This window comes from Triticum urartu, chromosome 7A, assembly GCF_056163025.1.
Source record: "Triticum urartu cultivar PI428250 chromosome 7A, HENAU_Tu73, whole genome shotgun sequence".
NCBI lineage: Eukaryota > Viridiplantae > Streptophyta > Magnoliopsida > Poales > Poaceae > Triticum > Triticum urartu.
Window position 1 is genome coordinate 747,808,713 of NC_141879.1, and position 5,941 is coordinate 747,814,653.

The 5,941-nt window shown below is 45.1% G+C and overlaps 1 pseudogene across 1 annotated transcript; it reads right to left on the reverse strand.

Annotated features, from left to right (window-relative positions):
• Window positions 1-405: 405 nt before the first annotated feature.
• Window positions 406-4,140, reverse strand: LOC125523809 (putative disease resistance protein At1g50180; annotated as a pseudogene). Its single transcript, XR_015610206.1, has 4 exons — window positions 3,900-4,140; window positions 2,207-3,817; window positions 1,031-2,096; window positions 406-919 (listed from the first exon to the last, which is right to left on the reverse strand). The product of XR_015610206.1 is annotated as a putative disease resistance protein At1g50180 (transcript).
• Between the last annotated feature and the right edge of the window lie 1,801 nt (window positions 4,141-5,941).

Consider the following 5,941-nt stretch of genomic DNA (forward strand, 5'->3'; position numbering starts at 1 on the left):
CCATCTCTTTCGGTATAGACATAGTGTTGGTCTATGGACTCTACTGTTGCCGAATTGTCAGTCTTTTATCTTTCTGTTTATCAGACTACCGGTGTTTGGCTGTGCATCCTAGTTATGCACAGGCCGGATGATACTCTTAATGCTTTGTATCTCTTTGATGCTACATTTTGAGATAATAAGAGCGTCCTTTATCGAAAAAGACAGATGAGTAGATATATGGAGGATGGATATAACACATTCATCTCTTGCCGTCGAAGATATACCAAGAGTTTGAAGATTTTATTGCACTGCACCGAGGGTTTGAAGATCGAGGTTGGGACCATGCCAAAGCTCTCTAACCTGGCTGACTAGGATATCATATTAGACTGTACACATTTGTCGTTAATAACATTGAGATCCCACTGAAAAAGATATACCAAGAGTTTACAGATGACATCATGAGTCCGCTAACAGAACAGTCTTTTTGTTTGTTATAAAATAATACAAATTGATCATTACATGTACAAATTTATCGATTGATGACCGTCTCCTGAGGTGTGGTGGAGCGACCTGGGCACCGGGGATGAAGGTCCGCGATGGGCAGCGGCCTCTCCGAGACCCCCTCAGCTCCATCTTGTACATGGCCGACGGCATCGTAGGACGAGAAGGCGGCGACATTGGTGTTGGGAGGACGATTAAGGATTCTAGACCAAGAAGCAGGAGGAGCGAGGGGCCATTGGAGGAGAGAGTGTCCTTCAAGGGAAAGAGGAGAAGTAAAGTGGTATATTATGTGGATTGGGAGGAGGGAGATGGGTTCGAGAATGAATCGGGAGGGGACAATTGAGGATTCGGGTGTGGGCGCCAGATTTCAGACGAGAATGAAGATGAATTCCTCGCGTCCGTCCCACAGATCTGCAGTCACCAACTAGTATATGTATACCTGCGCAAAAAACAAAGCACTCATAAGACAAGCACAAGTATAGACAACAATGAAAATGGAAGGTGTGGCAAATTAATTAACTATGCTTAAGCTGCGTATAAGTATGTATACCTCGCATCCTTTCTGCCGCAGCTCCTTTCGTGTGATGTCATCTTCAGAAATGTGGTACATAAAGGTCAGCTTCAGGTGACCAAGGGACAGAAGGTGCAGCAACCCCACGGGGAGCTTGCTCATCTTCCTGCACCCGATAAGTTCCAGGTGGGAGAGCTTTGGCATTGTCCCTTCCTCCATCCTCCACACCTTGCAAGTCCTAACACTTGCAGCCGAGGGAACCCTTGGGAAGAGCAGCACATGGTCTGGCCTTTGTACCCATCCAACTCCAACTCCACAAGACAGGGAAGTTCCTCCAGGATCGGCATTGGGTCTTGTTTTATGACATCAGCATGTAGAATAAGACGACGTACGCTTTGTGGGAACTCAGCAGGCAGCTTCTCGAGCACATCAAATTGGCGGAGACTAATATCAACCAGGTGAGGCATGTTTGCAAATATGTTGAGCACCTCCGCTGGTATATTATTGCCGTCCATCGACAAGGAGAAGGTTGTTAGTTGATTCAGCTGGCCCAAGAAAATCATCATGTCATGCCAGCAGAAATCTGTGCCAACAGGATTAAGGTCCAACACAAAGCTCTGTAGCTCTTTCGGCTGCAGTCGCACACTCCTTGCAGGTGGTGGTGGAGAAAAATTTCCCCCACATGAAAGGTAAACATGCCTTTGAGTAGGGATATCCCAGAGAGAGTTTGGTACTGCTAACTCCAATACCCTGTTCCTTACATCTATAGTCTGCAAGTAAAGGAGTTTTCCAATTGAAGAAGGGAGCGCCACACCTTCACAATGTCTCAACCTAAGCAATCTTAGGTGAATGCACCTACCAATTACACCGGATATATCCTTTAGTGTTGAATCTTCAATGCTCACCCGCAATAAAAAAGAATCTTCAATGCTAAGAACTCTCAGGAATCTTAGTTCAGGAAAGGACACTGATGAGTACACAAATGACCGTCCAAAGCCAAGCAAAGTTCTGACATTAGGTGTCACTGTTAAAATCGGACCACTCAGTGTTTGAAAATAATAACGATAAGATATTGTGTTATCAGATGAAGATGCACCCGCTTGCCCTGTAATTTGTTCAGAGTGCACCACATATGTTAGAGGGACACTAACCACATACAGGAGAGATATAGTACAATAGAACTCTATACAAAGAGATCAGGAGACGAAGCCTGACCTGTAGTTTTGTCGATGGCATCAAGAAAACCATCTTGTCTTGCCTCTTCTATGCACCAGTCGTGTAAGATATCGTGAATTCTTATTCTCTCTATCCATCCATGTGCCCTACTTCTGCCAACAACTTGGACTAAGCTTCTCTGAGCCAACTCGGTTACATAATTATATGCCGTCTCTTCTAGTGTATGGTTTGGTGTATGTGGAATGAAGCTCTCTGCTATCCACAATTGAATAAGATCCAACACAAATATTACATAATCCTCAGGAAAAGCAGCAAGAAAGAGTAAACAAGATCTCAAATGATGATTTGGTAGGTCCTTGTAACTGCGTGCCAGTATGACACTCATCATTTGTCCATCCTTGGTTGCTGGCCAATCAGAGAGTATATCAGATCATATTTGTGTATTTAGATTTTTAGATAAATAACCCCCAAAAACTGCAAGTGCAAGTGGCAATCCATTACATTTCTTTGCAAGCTTTCTCCCAAGCTTTTCAAACTCGTGCACATCACGTATGGCAGACCTTTTGTATGTTGGTAAAGCTTTGCTATTAAAAAGTTCCCAACTCTTGTCTTCATCTAACTTCTTCAAAGGATGAACATGGGTTGGCATCTCAACATGGTTTGCAACATCTTCTTTTCGTGTGGTTAACAGTACTCTACTACCATTAGTTACATCTGGAAATACTTTAGTTGTTCTGTTCAGTTGCTCCCACGTGTCTGTTTCCCAAACGTCATCAAGAACTACTAGGTACCTTTTTTGTGACAGAAATTCATTGATCTTCTCTCCCACCTCATACTCCTTCATTTGGTCAACTGACTCGTCCTTGTGCCCTATGATTTGTTTCATAATATCTTTTAGCAAATCAACACCCTTGAACTTTTGAGATACAGTCACCCAAGCAAGTGTGTCAAAGTGCTCCTTAACTCTGGATGAAGTGTAGACCTTTCTAGCAAGTGTTGTTTTTCCTGCCCCGCCCATGGCAACTATAGACACAACACTAAGCAGGTAATCATTGTCAACTAACTTGTCCACTATTTCTTTGTGCTCATCCTCAAAACCAACCATGGCAACATCATCTTCAGAGTTTTGATGTATAGGACCATCATCTTGTGGAGACTCATCCTCAACTAGAATATTATTATCCAAATTAATATTCAGTTTTGCCGCAGTTGCAAAAATCTCATTGAGCTTCCTTCTTACATGTTGAATTTCAACACCGATTTTACGAAGGGTGACCAAGTCAGTCGGTAGGCGAGCATACCTTGAAATAGCACCCGTGAATCCCTTCTTGAGCCTGTTTCTCTTCTCCATGTGATCTGCAGCTTCAATGATGTTCTGAGCTTCATAAGCCGCAGCCCTGATCTGGCTCACCAAGACTGCAACCCTTGCATTTCCTGATCTCCACTTGCTATCAACATCTTTGAGGTAGGCCTCCAACCTCATCAGTTCATCTTTCAACAACCCCACTTCAAGGTTGACTGCACACAAGAATGTGGTCTCCTGGACTGCAAGACTGCCCACGCTCCTGAGCACGGTGCTCACAGCCGACTGCGCCATCGCCCCTTTCTTCTTCCCCCCTCAAAGACAGGGAAAAGGCTCAGACTGCAAGCCTGCAAGTAGCCATGGTTGACCGTGAGAACGTACTGTACCGAGGAGAGGAGGATAAGACGAGAAAAGGTGGAAGAGACTCACCGACGGGATTGTGCAGACTGTGGCCGACGGGAGCAGCCCACCGTTCCCCGGCGGCTTCAACCAGACGGGCGGCGGTGCTTCCCCAGCCCAGATCCCTCCACGTGGCTCGCTCTCCGACGCGCCGAGGCCTCCGTGGACGGTTGCGATGCGGGTGTTAGCAGTGTAGCGGCGTTGTCCTCCCCTTGGACGGTGTCGACCGCGGCGTGCTCGGCCGGCTACTGTGGCGCTGTGCAGGCGGCGGCTCCAGGAGAAAGAGAGAGAGAGAGAGAGAGAGAGAGAGAGAGAGAGCGGGCGTGAGAGTGAGTGAATTATTTGAATTATTGCATCTACTGAATTATTGCATCGACCTCGCTGGCCAAGACTCGAAACAGTGCTAGTGAATTATTGCATCTACTGTTTTCTCTGTGTGGCTCCAGGGAAGAGGGGAAAAGGTAGAGCGCCCATGGTGTTGTTATTTTAAATTAAACAGAAGAGGGGTCTCGAAGGACCCCGAATGTGCATTACATATTTCTGCCAACAGTACAAGCACCAATTACACAAGGACCAACATAGCACAGAAAATTACAGAGCAGTCCTTGCTTTTTGCAAAGAGGACCCCAGAACAGAAAATAGAAAATCAATCTAGTCCTTAAATACAGCACCAACCGGAAACCAAAGCCGTTGTCGCCACATGGGGCGGCGGCTTCGCTGCGCCATCTCCATCAAGCCTGCAGAAACAGTAGCAGAAGCTCGGCTAATACCGAACTGCCTCCCATCAGACCACGGCGCGTCGGAAGAAAAGAACGCACTAGTAGAAAACAAGGCTTTGCTCCAGACCGGGTAAGCCCATTAATCCAGGTTCACTTACGAACCGGGACACATGGGGCATCGGTCCCGGTTCGTGAGGCCAGAGGGCCGCTCGGGCCTCGTGGAGCATTGGTCCCGGTTCGTCTGGCCCCTTTGGTCCCGATTTCAGACACGAACCGGGACCAATGGTCCTAACTCCTCGCCCGCAACCATTTAGTCCCGGTTCCAGCTACGAACCGGGACCAATGGTTGTGGCTATATATACCTCCTCGCCTGTGAGCAGAGTAGTGGAGTGCTCTGTTTTTCTGGCCGACCGTGGGAGAGCTTTGTGGTGCTCTAGCTCACCTCCTATGCACATGAGGTGTTCGATTAAATGCCCAAGCCACACTTAAGCTTTCTCCTCTCGAAGCTCCTTGTCGAAACTCCATTTTTCTCAAGATTTTTCTAGTTTTGGCAGTCCGTCCTGTCCCGTCCCTGTCCTCACCGCCGTCGATCGCCCGCGCCGATCTTGTCGCTGGCACCATCGTGGTGAGTCTCTTGATCTTATGTTCTTTCTAAAAGAAAAAGGTTCTTACTTGTATGATTTAGATAGATACTTGTGTAATTTTCTTACTTTTATTATTGTTTGTTATTATATAGTGCGATGGTTTTGGTACCCACCTCCGTCGGTCCTCATACTATCTATGATTCGGATGTGGTATATATTATCTTTTATAACTATTTGGTTCATTTAGTGTTTATGACAATTATGCCGACCAACGTGACATAGATTTTTTTTATCTAGGAGGTATGTGAACCAGAAATTTCAACCAACCCTATTGTCGAGAGGATAAATTTAGTTGAAGAAGAAAACAATTACTTGAAGGAAAAATTAAAAAAATTGAGGGGGAGAAGATGATATTGGAGTTGCATGTTGCGGATGTCGTTGATGATCAAAAGATCAAGATGGATGCAATGCGCTTGAAGATTAGAAAGATTAGAAAATATGCCATTCATACTGAGGCTAGGTGTCATTATGCCGTTGGATAAATTGTTACCTTAGTTGCGATTATGATCGCATTTGTTGTTGCATTGAAATGTTTTATATAGTTTCAATGTATGGTTTAATTAGATGCTCTGGAAAGCTATATGTTGTTCAATGAGAACTATGTATATACTTCGGTTTTAATGTGATGATGAACTTCTATTAATTTGGTCACTTATCTATTTATGATATTCTGTAATGGTTTTTGACACACTTAATTATATATAATGTA